General features: G+C 44.1%; 1 protein-coding gene across 3 annotated transcripts in view; it reads left to right on the top strand.

Moving 5' to 3' along the window:
- The window catches only part of ZNF609 (zinc finger protein 609), a 240215-nt gene that overhangs the window by 8837 nt on the left and 217796 nt on the right, over nt 1-13582 (top strand). Inside the window, exon 1 of one of the 3 annotated variants that reach the window (XM_023185283.3) lies at nt 785-1768. The exons of the other annotated variants lie outside the window; for them this stretch is intronic. The gene's annotated coding sequence lies outside the window, so the exon portion shown is untranslated. Of the gene's footprint in view, nt 1-784; nt 1769-13582 lie in introns of those variants that run through there. 3 annotated transcript variants of the gene reach the window in all.

The raw sequence follows: 13582 nt of genomic DNA, 5'->3' as shown, positions 1-13582 counted from the left end.
AGCCACCATGCCTGGCTAGTATAGCTTTTCAAAGAATAGAGGGGAAAAAAATCATAGAATTGAGAGTCATAAAACTGAGATTCTGATCATTACTATGCCTCTAATTAGCTCTTTGACCTTGTGCAAGTCATGCTCCTGTTTTCATGTGCCTCATCTGTAAAATGAACACATTAGACAGGATGATCACTGCGGTTCCATTTAGCTGTGGAATTTCACAATACCAAGATTGAGAGTCGGGTTGACACCTATAGTCCTAGCACTTTGGGAGGCTGAGGCAGGAGGATCACTTGAGCCCAGGAGTTGGAGACCAGCCTGGGCAACAGAGAGGCCTCATATCTTTAAAAAAAAAAAAAAAAAAAAATTCAGCCTGGCCAACATGGAGAAACCTTGTCTCTACTAAAAATACAAAATTAGCCAGGCATGGTGGTGCATGCCTGTAATCCCAGCTATTTGAGAGGCTGAGGCAGGAGAATCACTAGAACTTGGGAGGTAGAAGTTGCAGTGAGCCAATATCAAACCATTGCACTCCAGCCTGGGCAACAGGAGAGAAACACCGTTTCAATAAATAAGTAAATAATTAGCCAGGTGTTGTGCACTGTGGTCCCAGCTCCTCAGGAAGCAGAGATGGGAGGATCGCTTGAGCCCAGGAGGTTGAGGCTGCAGTGAGCTGTGATCTCACCACTGCACTTCAGCCTTAGTGACAGAGCAAGACCCTATTTCCAAAAAAAAAAAAAAAAAAAAGATTATAGATTATGGTGGAAGAACAGGACAAAAAGTTTTCGACATAAGTGAGCTTTTTTTTTTTCTATTGCTGTGTCAAAAATATAGCCAGTATTGTATTCAGAAGGGCTAATGAGTGCAATTTCAGCTTCCTGGGGCTTGACTCTCACTACTCTTTGATTTGTTTGGAAAGCTGTACTTTTTATTAGGCCATCTTTTTTTGGAGGGTTTTGTAGCCGCATTCTGCAGGCTCACCGACTTGCCACATATATCTTTTTCTAGTGTGCTTAAGACATAGGAGTGGAAATCAGAAAGCTGCAAAAAAGACTGGCCTGGCATGGTGGCTCATGCCTGTAATCCCAGCACTTTGGGAGGCCAAGGCGGGTGGATCAGCTTGAGGTCAGGAGTTGGAGAAAGCTGCAGAATAGGAACCTTAGCTTGTGAGAAGAAAGTTGTACCTGGAAGGATTGCCATCTATCAATAAGAAGTAATTTTGTAAGTTGAGTCAAGGATCTAATAATCTATTATATCTGAAATCTGGGAGCTAAATTGGACTGATTATGGAGGTTAGTTGGGTATTTTTCCACTTTTGACTAGTCAGTAGAAACTCCACTTTGAATTAACTTCTTGGGACTGAGTACAAGTTGAGTTGCCCACAGTGTTTTGTTCAGAAAATAAAATTATGTTGTTATTTATATATTTTTGACAGGGTCTTACCCAACCTTGACCTAGTGGGTTCACCTCAGCCTTCCAAGTAGCTGGGACTACAAAAGTGTGCCACCATTCCTGGCTAACTTTTGTATTTTTTTGTGTAGAGATGATGTTTGCCATGTTGCTCAGGCTAGTCTTGAACTCCTAGGCTCAAGCCATCCTCCTGCTTCAGCCTCCCAAAGTGCTGGAATTACAGGTGTGAGTCACTGCACCCAGCCAATGACGTTATTTTTAATGCTGAAAATGCACATTGATGACATTTGGTGACATATGACGAACAAGGGGTACTCTGAAATACCCTTCTAAAAGAGACGAGAAATTAAAAGCTGGTTGGTTGGTAAGTGTTTCAGGAACTTTCAGATTGAGAGTAATGTTAGGAAGTATTTGCTTTCAAGCAGTTTTTTTTTTTTTTTTTTTGAGACGAAGTCGCTCTGTTGCCCAGGCTGGAGTGCGTTGGCACGATCTTGGTTCACTGCAACCTCTGCCTCCTGCGTTCAAGCAATTCTTCTGCCTCAGTCTCCTGAGTAGCTGGGATTACAGGCGTGTGCCACCACGCCTGGCCGATTTTTGTATTTTTAGTAGAGACGAGGTTTCACTATGTTGGTCAGGCTGGTCTCGAACTCCTGACCTCATGATCTGCCTGCCTTCGCCTCCCAAAGTGTTGGGATTATTGGCGTGAGCCACTGCGCCTGGCCGCTTTCAAGCAGTTTTAAGGAAATGAAATTACACAACCAAGTTGTTAATTCTCCGTGTTAGGATTTTTATTGGCGTTTTCCAGTTAATTCTTTGATACAGGACTTTGAGTAGCAGCTATTAATACTTTTTGAATGGTAAGAGGATGCTGGTCTTTTAGTCTGTTGTTGTTGTTAACATAGCAGAATCACAGGTTTAATCTACCTTTGAACATTGGAAATAATGTTCACTGTTTTCAGATTTGTACTTAAAACATCTGTTGGTCCAGGCACGATGGCTCACACCTGTAATCCCAGCACTTCGAGAGGCCAAGGCTGGCAGATCACTTGAGGCCAGGAAGAGACCAGCCTGGTGAACATGGTTAAATCCCATCTCTCCTAAAAATACAAAAAAATAAGCTGGGCGTAGTGGCATATGCCTGTAATCCCAGCTACTGGGGAGGCTAAGGCATTAGAATCATTTGAACCTGGGAGGCAGAGGTTGCAGTGAGCCGAGATTGCACTACTGTACTCCAGCCTGGGTGACAGCAAGATTGTGTCTTAAAAAAAAAAAAAAAAATTCTGTTGGTCTGGAGTAGAAAAGTTTGGTAGACAAAACTATTGTTTGTTTTGGATCATTAAAAAGTCCTGAGAGTGGGCCGGGCACGGTGGCTCACACCTGTAATCCCAGCACTTTGGGAGGCCAAGGTGGGCAGATCACGCGAGGTCAGGAGTTTGAGACCAATCTGACCAACGTGGAGAAACCCCATCTCTACTAAAAATACAAAATTAGCCAGGCCTGGTGATGCATGCCTGTAATTCCAGCTACTTGGGAGGCTGAGGCAGGAGAATCGCTTGAACCCTGAAGGCGGAGGTTGCCGTGACCCGAGATCCTGCCATTGCACTCGAGTTTGGGTGACAAGAGCGAAACTCCATCTCAAAAAAAAAAAAAAAAAACTTGAGAGTGCCTTGCTTTGTTCCCAGCCATCTGTAACACATTGCTAATTTTTAGGTTATCTAAAAGTTATTTGGGGAAGTGTTCCACTTGAATGTGAGATTTTAGAATGATTTATATTAGAAAGATGGCCGGATGCAGTGGCTTGCGCCTGTAATCCCAGCACTTTGGGAGACCAAGGCGGGCGGATCACCTGAGGTCAGAAGTTCAAGACCAGCCTGACCAACATGGAGAAACCCTGTCTCTACTAAAACACAAAAACATTAGCCGGGCGTGGTGGCGCATCCCTGTAATCCCAGCTACTCGGGAGGCTGAGGCAGGAGAATCGCTTGAACCCCGGAGGCGGAGGTTGTAGTGAGCTGAGATCGCACCATTGCACTCCAGCCTGGGCAACAAGAGTGAAACTCTGTCTCAAAAAAAAAATGATTTATATTAGAAATATAAGTAGTTTTCTTCCCCTGCCCCCCCCCCCCCCAGGTGGAGTTTCGCTTCGTTGCCCAGGCTGGAGTGCAGTGGCACAATCTCGGTTCACCACGACTTCCACCTCCCGGGTTCAAGCGATTCTCTTGCCTCAGCCTCCTGAGTAGCTAGCGTCAAAGGCATGCGGCACCACGCCTGGCTAATTTTGTATTTTTAGTAGACGTGGGGTTTCTCCATGTTGGTCATGCTGGTCTCGAATTCCCAACCTCAGGTGTTCAGCCAACCTCAGCTTCTCAAAGTTCTAGGATTACAGGCATGAGCCACCTCACCTGACCAATATAAGTAGTTTTTTTGTTTGTTTTTGTTTTGTTTGTTTGTGACAAACTGTTGCTCTGTCGCCCAGGCTGGAGTGCATTGGTGCAGTCTCAGCTTACTGCATCCTCAGCCACCTGGGTTCAAGTGATTCTCCTGCCTCAACCTCCCGAGTAGCTGGGATTATAGGTGTCTGCCACCACGCCCGGCTAATTTTTCTATTTTTTAGTAGAGATGGGGTTTCTCCATGTTGGTCAGGCTTGGTCTCAAACTCCTGATCTCAGGTAATCCACCCTCCTCGGCCTACCAAAGTGCTGGGATTACAGCTGGGAGCCACCGCGCCCAGCCTATAAGTAGTTTTTATAGATGGTTTAACAAAAAGTGCGAAGTGCAGCATAGGGGTTGGATTGCAAAGTAGCCAAAGTGGGTACCACGAAACCTTTGGCTATCAGACCACAGCGTGAAATCCAGATTGGGCAGTTAGTCCACATTTGCTGGTACCACATTTCATGCTGGTATCTATAGAAAGTTTCTTAGACTGTAGTTCAGTATTTGTGGCAAAAGATAGCAGTGTCTGCTCTATCCTGTGTACAAAGTACAGCTAGTGGGGTCTTGGGATATTAGCAGCAGCATACCTAGCAACATTCCTAGGTGGGCACTTTGTGTCCAATTGAGATGAATTTTCATTCATATAAACAGAAGTGAATGTTCATAAATATAAGACAGGTGCGGTGGCTCTTGCTTGTAATCCCAGCACTTTGGGAGGCCAAGATTGGAGGATCACATGAGCCCAGGAGTTCAAGGCCAACCTGGACACATAGTGAGACCCCATCTCTACCAAAAATTTGAAAACTTGCCATGGTGGCACACTCCTGTAGTTCCAGCTACATGGGAAGTGGATCACTTGAGCTCAGGAGGTTGAGGCTGCAGTGAGCTGTGATCATGCCACTTTACTCCAGCCTGGGCAATAGTGAGACCGTGTCTCCAAAAATAATAATAAAAAATAAAGACCAAGAATGTACCTTGTAAATTTCAGTTACAAATTCTGAAATTCGGTGTAAAACTCAGCATTTATCTTTGTTTTGGAACGGATGCTTCTAGAGCAGAGTTCTAAAGAATGGTATCAGAAATGAAACTATAAGAAAAGACATGGAATTGTGAAGCTTATGAGATGTATATCTGAAGGGTATATAGGGAAGGGAAGAAATTTGTTTCTACTTGACATATGCTTTCAGATGTACTTCCAGTTCATAATTTGAAACCTGTCTATGCTTTTCTCTTTGAAGCACTGCTGTTCTTCCAGTTGCTTTGGCTTAAAACTTTTGACTCATATTTGGTTCTTTTGTTTTGTTTTGTTTTGAGATGGAGTCTTGCTCTGTCGCCCAGGCTGGAGTCCAGTGGCATAGTCTTGGCTCACTGTAACCTCTGCCTCCCAAGTTGAAGTGATTCTCCTACCTCAGCCTCCCAAGTAGCTGGGATTACAGGTGCCCATCACCATACCTGGCTAATTTTTGTATTTTTAGTAGAGACAGGATTTCACCGTGTTGGCCAGGCTGGTCTCGAACTGCTGACCTCGTGATCCGCCTGCCTCGGCCTCCCAAAGTGCTGGGATTACAGGCATGAGCCACCGCACCTGGCCTCATATTTGGTTCTTTTTTTCTTCCTCACCACCTCATTTGAATCATTCACCAAATTAAGTATCTAAGGATTCACTAATTGGATAGCCTGACATTTAGCCTCTTTCTTTCTTTCTTTCTTTCTTTCTTTCTTTCTTTCTTTCTTTCTCTCTTTCTTTCTTTCTCTCTCCCTCTCTCTCTCCTCTCTCTCCTCTCTCTCTCTCTCTCTCTCTTTCTTTCTCTTTTTTTTTTTTTTTACGTAGAGTCTTGCTCTGTCACCCAGGCTGGAGTGCAGTGGTGCAATATCAACTCACTGCAACCTCCACCTCCTGGGTTCAAGCGATTCTCCTGTCTCAGCCTCCCAAGGAGCTGAGATTACAGGTGCGTTTCACCACACCCAACTAATTTCTCAGTCTGTCACCCAGGCTGGAGTGCAGTGGAGTGATCTCAGCTCATTGCAACTTCCGCCGCCCAGGTTCAAGCAATTCTCTTGCCACAGCCTCCCGAGTAGTTGGGATTACAGGCACCTGCCACTGCACCCGTCTAAGTTTTGTATTTTTAGTAGAGACGGGGTTTCACCATCTTGGCCAGGCTGGTCTTGAATTCCTGACCTTGTGATCCACCCGCCTTGGCCTCCCAAAGAGTGGAGATTACAGGTGTGAGCCACGGTGCCCGGCCTGTTTTTGTGTTTTCAGTGGAGACGGGGTTTTGCCATGTTGGTCAGGCTCGTCTTAAACTCCTGATCTCAGGTGATCCTCCTGCCTTGGCTTCCCAAAGTGCTGGGATTATAGGCGTGAGCCACCACACTCTGCCTAGCCTTGCCTTTTTTTTTTTTTCAGACTGAGTTTTGCTCTTGTTGCCCAGGCTGGAGTGCAATGGGACAATCTCGGCTCACTGCAACCTCTGCCTCCCAGATTCAAGCAGTTTTCCTGCCTCAGCCTCCGGAGTAGCTGGGATTACAGGCATATGCCACCATGCCTGGCTAATTTTGTATTTTTAGTAGAGACTGTCTCAAACTCCCGACCTCAGGTGATCTGCCTGCCTCAGTCTCCCAAATTGCTGGGATTATAGGTGTGAGCCACGGTGCCCGGCCTGGCCTCACTTTTTAATCTGACCTAGTTCAGGTCTTCATCTTCTGTATATTATTGCAATAACCTCATGGTTAATGCCTCTTTCTGTATTGCATACTACATATAGCTGCTGTATTTTAGTTTTTATTTACTCATTTAGGTAATATTTATTGGGCATTTATATGCCAGGCCACACATGGTCTTGTCCTGTTAGGACTTGTAGTCTAGTGGGAGAGACAATTAGTGAATTTATGATTATGAACTAAAGTGCTCTGAAAGATAAGAATTTTGTTCTAGAAGAGTGTGTAGCAAAGAAAGCCAGCATGGACCTTTAAAATTACAGTTCCGACCATTTTGCTTCTTTTTATAAAACCTTTGATGGTTCCCATTGCCTATATAGGTCAGTATTCAAGGTTCTTTATGATTTGACCAAACCTGGCCTTCCTCAACCTTATTTCATATTTTTCATTGTATCCATATCTTTTTTGTTTGTTTTTAAGATGCAGGCTTTTGCTATGTTCTCAGGCTGGCCTCAAACTCCTGGGCTCAAGTGACCTCCTGCCTCAGCCTCTCAAGTAGCTGAGTTTACAGGCCTGCGCTAGCATACCAAGTTTATCCTTTTTTTTTTTTTTTTTTTCTTTTCTGAGACGGAGTCTCGCTCTGTCACCCGGGCTGGAGTGCAGTGGCCGGATCTCAGCTCACTGCAAGCTCTGCCTCCTGGGTTCCCGCCATTCTCCTGCCTCAGCCTCCCGAGTAGCTGGGACTACAGGTGCCCGCCACCTCGCCCGGCTAGTTTTTTAGTATTTTTTAGTAGAGACGGGGTTTCACTGTGTTAGCCAGGATGGTCTCGATCTCCTGACCTCGTGATCCACCCGTCTCGGCCTCCCAAAGTGCTGGGATTACAGGCTTGAGCCACCGCGACCGGCTTCTTTTTTTTTTTTTTTTTTTTTTTGAGACGCCAGGCTGGAGTGCTGTGGCCCGATCTCAGCCCACTGCAAGCTCCGCCTCCCAGGTTCACGCCATTCTCCTGCCTCAGCCTCTCGGGTAGCTGGGACTACAGGCGCCGCCACCTCGCCCAGCTGGTTTTTTGTAGTTTTTAGTAGAGACGGGGTTTCACCGTGTTAGCCAGGATGGTCTCGATCTCCTGACCTCGTGATCCGCCCCTCTCGGCCTCCCAAAGTGCTGGGATTACAGGCTTGAGCCACCGCGCCCGGCCGCCTTTTTTTTTTTTTTTTTTTACTGCTATGCCTTCAAGTTACCCTGCATTTTTCAGTCTCCATATCTTAGGGTTTTTTCCTCTTCTGTTCTGTTGGAATGCACTACCTTGCTTACAGGACACTTAACTCCGAAATCTAACCATTCCTTCAACCCAGCAAAAAATTTCCTTCCTGAAGCCTTTCTTATCCCACTTCTTCCTATCCACCTATCTCCAGAATTGATTTCATCTTCCTCTGTATCTCTTTAACTTTTTCCTGGGATCTCTGTTGTAGTACTTTATCACATGTTGTCTTTTTTTTTTTTTTTTTTTTTCTCTTTTGAGAAGGAGTCTTGCTCTGTCATCCAGGCTAGAGTACAGCAATCTCAGCTCACTGAAACCTCTGCCTCCCAGGTTCAAGCAAGTCTCCTGCCTCAGCCTCCCAAGTAACTGGGATTACAGGTGCCCGCCACCGCACCTGGCTAATTTTTGTATTTTAGTAGAGGCGGGGTTGGATTTCACCATCTTGGCCAGGCTGGTCTCAAACTCCTGACCTCGTGATCCATCTGCCTCAGCCTCCCAAAGTGCTGGGATTACAGGCGTGAGCCACTGCGCCCAGCGCACATGTTGTCTTTAATTGTAATTATTTGTGAATATATTTTCTTCATCCCTCATTTTAAGCTCATGAGACACCTGTGTGTCCTCTGTTCCCTAAACTCTTAGCTCAGTGCTTCTTTGAGTATAACTTTATGCTTAATTAATGCTTGATGAATTGAATTAGAACTTGATTCTGAAAAAAAGAAATCATGATTTTTTTAGACTTCTTTTTATGCAAAAGTAACGTAACTTCCATTCAACACGTTTTATCCCAAATTGAACAAACTAGGAAAAAGGCAGACGGTGAAAGCCTTAAGAAATTGTTCAGATTCAAGGACAAGCATTTGTTGCCTTTACTGCATATAACTGTGCTGTGGTTCCATATATCCGAGCTGATAGAAAACTTGGAGGAGGGGGTCTAGTGGTGGTGCATGGCAGGTGGAGGTGAGGTAAATTAGTCACAGGAACCAAATTGGTTCTTTTACGGCAATATAGGCATTGTTGGGCCATCTGGTGTGGTTGACCTCTAGGAAATCTTTTTAGTTTTTCTTTCTCACTTCGTCCCATAAATATTTACTGGATGCCCTGTTCTAGTTAAGATCTATCAATGAACAAAATAGACAAAAAAAAAAAAAAAAAAATCAAACCTCATGGATTTTATCTTTGAATAGGAGATTGAAATAAACACAATAATGTATGAAATTAGGAAGGTAATAAATGATATGGAGAAAAGTACAACAGGATAAGGAGAATTGAGAGTGGAAGAGGGTTAGGTAAGAGAGGTGGGAGGGGTTGCAACCCTAAATAAGATGATCAAAGTAGAGATCCTCGAGAAATGTGTTACTGGGTTGTTAGGCACTTCCCTGAGGATAGTGGATTCTCTTCTGCCCAGCAGAGAGAAAGAGGCAATGTCTACAGTTGTTCCAGAGTCCAACTGACACTGAGGAGAAACAGCTACTCCTTATGTTCTTTTCTCCTGGCTGTTCCTCTGGCTGGCATCGCTGGAAGTTAACTGGGGTGAAAATTACAGTCAGTCATGTCTGGAAGACAGCAGGGGTGAAACTAGAGGCCTTCTAACCCAGTTCCCAGAGGGGTGGGATTTACCCTTCTGCTGACTGAGCCTCGGTTGCCTGGAGTGATGTGTGAGGTAGGCCTCTGACTTTTTTCCTTCCTCAAAGGGAGAAGCCCAGTATCATAACCTTCTCTCTTCTTAGTGAGGCCTCAGCAACTTTATTTCAGGTAACTCTTTAAAAATAAGCTTTCAAAGAGTGTGTACTATGCTCCTGACTTAAAGCATGAATTTTCAGGTTTTTGGTGCTTTGACTTCCTCTCAACACATTAGCTATGTTTTGGAAGTCTCAGTACCTAATTCAGCAGCCTAAAGTTGAAGTTTTCTTATGTTTAGATGCTCTCTTGTTTGAATTGTGCATTGTAAATTTATTTATTTATTCCCTTGCTTACCCTTTTCTTTTTTCTTTTTTTTTGGAGACGGAGTCTCGCTCTGTCATCCAGGCTGGAGTGCAATGGTGCAATCTCGGCTCACTGTAAGCTCTGCCTCCCCGATTCACACCATTCTCCTGCCCTCCCGAGTAGCTGGGACTACAGGCGCCCGCCACCACGCCCAGCTAATTTTTTGTATTTTTAGTTGAGATGGGGTTTCACTGTGTTAGCCAGGATGGTCTCTATCTTCTGACCTCGTGATCCACCCGCCTTGGACTTCCAAAGTGCTGAGATTACAGGTGTGAGTCACCGCGCCCTGTCTGCTTTGCTTACTCTTTTCTAACCCTTCTACTTCATTTTTTCTTGTTACCCCTTCCCTTTTCTCCTTTCATGAAGCTGATAGGAAACAGAAGTCCCTTAGGCCAGACAGCTATTAGGGTAATTGGCTAAAAGCTAAAGTTTATACCTAATATGCAAGCAATGGAATGGAATGTCTTATTTCCTTTGTTTTTTTTTTTTGAGACGGAGTCTCGCTCTGTCACCCAGGCTGGAGTGCAGTGGTGCCATCTTGGCTCACTGCAACCTCCAACTGCCAGATTCAAGTGATTCTCCCACCTCAGCCTCCCGAGTAGCTGGGATTGCAGGTATGCGCCACTATACCCAGCTAATTTTTGTATTTTTACTAGAAATGGGATTTTACTCTGTTGGCCAGGCTGGTCTTGGAACTCCTGACCTCAGGTGATCTACCCACCTCGGCCTCCCAAAGGGCTGGGATTACAGGCATGAGCCACTGCGCCCGGCTGAATGTCTTATTTCTGTCTACATGTTACATTGGTTTCAGCTTGTGAACATCAAGCTCTTAGCCTGTTACACTGTATGCCATTTGATGTAGCTGAGGATATATTGGGACCTGTTTACTCTGTTTTTGGTTATTTATACCACCAGCTTGTGTAGTTGTAGTACACAAGAAGGCCTATTTGCCATTTTGTAAAAATGTGGTATTTTTCATATATAATTTTAGAATAAGGGTGTGTGTGTGTGTCTGTTTAAAGAGGTGGCGTCTTGCTGTGTTACCTGGGCTGGAGGACAGTGGCTATTCACAGATGTGATCATAAGTGTGCCATGGCCTCAAACTCATAGGCTTGAGCTGTCTTCCTACGTCAGCCTCCTGAGTAGCTGGGACTACAGGCACATGGCACTGCACCTGGCAGAATAAATGAACTTCTTTTTTTTTTATTTTGAGACAGAGTCTTGCTCTGTTGCCCAGGGTGTGGTGAATTGTTGCGATCTCGGCTCACTGCAACCTCTGCCTCCTGAGTTCAAGTGAGTCTCCTGCTGCAGCCTCCCGAGTAGCTGGGATTACAGGTGCCTGCCACCAAGCCTAGCTAATTTTTGTATTTTTAGTTTTTAGTAGAGACAGGGTTTCACCATGTTGGCCAGGCTGGACTCAAACTCCTGACTTCAAGTGATCCCCCTCTCCCTGGCCTCCCAAAGCGCTGAGATTACAAGTGTGAGCCACCACCTGGCCAGAATAAATGAATTTTGTAGTGAACTCAGATCCATACTAAGGAAAAATTTGTTACTTTTAAGCAGATAGAGTTCTAATATTTGGTGGTCTTCTGGGCAGATTTTATATTACCTTTGTCTGGGAGAGTTTGCTGTATATCAGACTTGAAGTCATACATTCTCATTACCTATGCTTAAGTAGCACTATAACATATTACTGATACTGTGAATTTTAAAGCCAGCAGCTATTAATCCAAGTGTATGTTGTTGTTTTCTTTAGTGGTTGAAAGAATATCAGTTTAACTGACCAAACTGTATTGCTTTTATTAGTAAGAGAACTTGAACATAGCTTGTTTGCTGCTGTTTACTTAATAATGTTTCTGTGGTTTGTGTTAGTAGGCCCTTGCAGTTGCAGAGCTAGAAATCTAGGCAACGTGGATTTCAGATGAGTTTCATAACACTATCTGACATAGTGGGAAGTGCAAGGAAGTATCTGGCAATATTATTTTTCTTATGGAGCCTTTCCATAAGAAAGAAATTCAGTTATAACAAGGTCATATTTGGGTAGGTAACATTTTTTGCCAATAACAAAACCTATATATTGTACCTGTGTGATCTTAAGCACTTGATATATTTAAAAGTGTTACCGGGACTAGGCGTGGTGGCTCACACCTGTAATCCCAGCGCTTTGGGAAGCCTAGGTGGGTGAATCACTTGAGGTCAGGAGTTTGAGACCAGCCTAGCCAACATGGTGAAACCACGTCTCTACTAAAAATACAAACATTAGCTGGGCATAGTGGCACGCACCTGTAATCCCAGCTACTCAGGAGGCTGAGGCAGAAGAATGGTTTGAACCCAGGAGGCAGAGGTCGTAGTGAGCCGAGATCACACCACTGTACTCCAGCCTGGGCAACAGACTGAGACTCTGTCTCAAATTAAAAATAAATAAATAAATAAAAGTGTTATTGGCCAGGAGCGGTAGCTCACCCCTGTAATCCCAGCACTTTGGGAGGCTGAGGCAGGCAGATAACCGTGAAGTCAGAAGCTCGAAACCAGCCTGGCCAACATGGCAAAACCCCATGTCTACTGAAAATACAAAAAAATTAGCCTGGCATGGTGGCAGGCGCCTGTAATCCCAGCTCCTCAGGGGGTCTCAGGCAGGAGAATCGCTTGAACCTGGGAAGCAGAGGTTGCAATGAGCCGATATTGTGTCACTGCACTCCAGCCTGGACAACAGAGCAAGACTCCATCTCCAAAAAAAACAGTGTGCCGGGTGCGGTGGCTCACGCCTGTAGTAATCCCAGCACCTTGGGAGGCTGAGGCGGGTGGATCACCAGAGGTCAGGAGTTTGAGACCAGCCTGACCAACATGGTGAAACCCTGTCTCTACGTTTTAGTATTTTACATTTTAGTATTTTTGTATTTTAACAAAAATTAGCTGGGCGTAGTGGCAGGTGCCTGTAATCTCAACTACTTGGGAGGCTGAGGTGGGAGAATAGCTTGAACCCAGGAGGCGGAAGTTGCAGTGAGCCAAGATCGCACCACTGCACTCCAGCCTGGACAACAAGAGTGAGACTCTGTCTCAAAAAAAAAAGTGTTACCAATAATTTAATTCTCATATGCTTGATGGAAGGAGACTAACTGTTGAGGTGTAGAGCTGCTGGGCTATATACTTCATAGGAATGACAGAGGCAGCAAGTGATTATTATAAGGAATAACAAGCAATAGTAATGTTAATTTTTTCCCTATAACCAGGGAAGTAGCATGGAAGCTTGAAAGGTTTAAATCCTTGCTTAAATAAAAATGTCAGTTCTGATCAGAATAATGTGACTGAACTTGAAATGTTAAAGGAGTTGGAGAAGCTGCTAAATTAGGTCAGATAGTAATACAAGGTTTATTTATACATAGGTTGGTTAAATTCTTCATTGAGAGCAAATGTGGTTTTGACTAAGATAAGCTACTCCCAACAATTGGCAGTTTTAGAACCTACAGAGGAAATAAAAAACCTGAATTTTACCTGGAGGAACAAATAAGAATTGATTCAGGTTTCTGTAGGTCAGGCATTATTTCATAATAATTATACCATGATTAAGTTCAGCATTCTTCAGAAAGGAGAACAAAATCTATCATACGAGGATTCATTTTTAGGAAATTGAACTATGATCACGTATATATTAGGGTGAGTGGAAAGATTTTAAAGAGAAACCTACTGGAAATTTAAAACTTAAAAATCATCATATTTGAAATACACATTAAAAGAATGCAAGAGATCAAAAGGACCATACAAAACAGATGGTTATTTGGCATAGGCTTAGAGGCTGTGGAGAGAAGAAAGGCATCTTTCTTTTTTTTTTTTTTTTTTTTTTTGAG

Source organism: Piliocolobus tephrosceles, chromosome 6 (assembly GCF_002776525.5).
Source record: "Piliocolobus tephrosceles isolate RC106 chromosome 6, ASM277652v3, whole genome shotgun sequence".
In the NCBI taxonomy this organism is placed as follows: domain Eukaryota; kingdom Metazoa; phylum Chordata; class Mammalia; order Primates; family Cercopithecidae; genus Piliocolobus; species Piliocolobus tephrosceles.
Note: the sequence above shows the minus strand (reverse complement) of the source record. Positions and strands in the feature narration are given on the sequence as shown.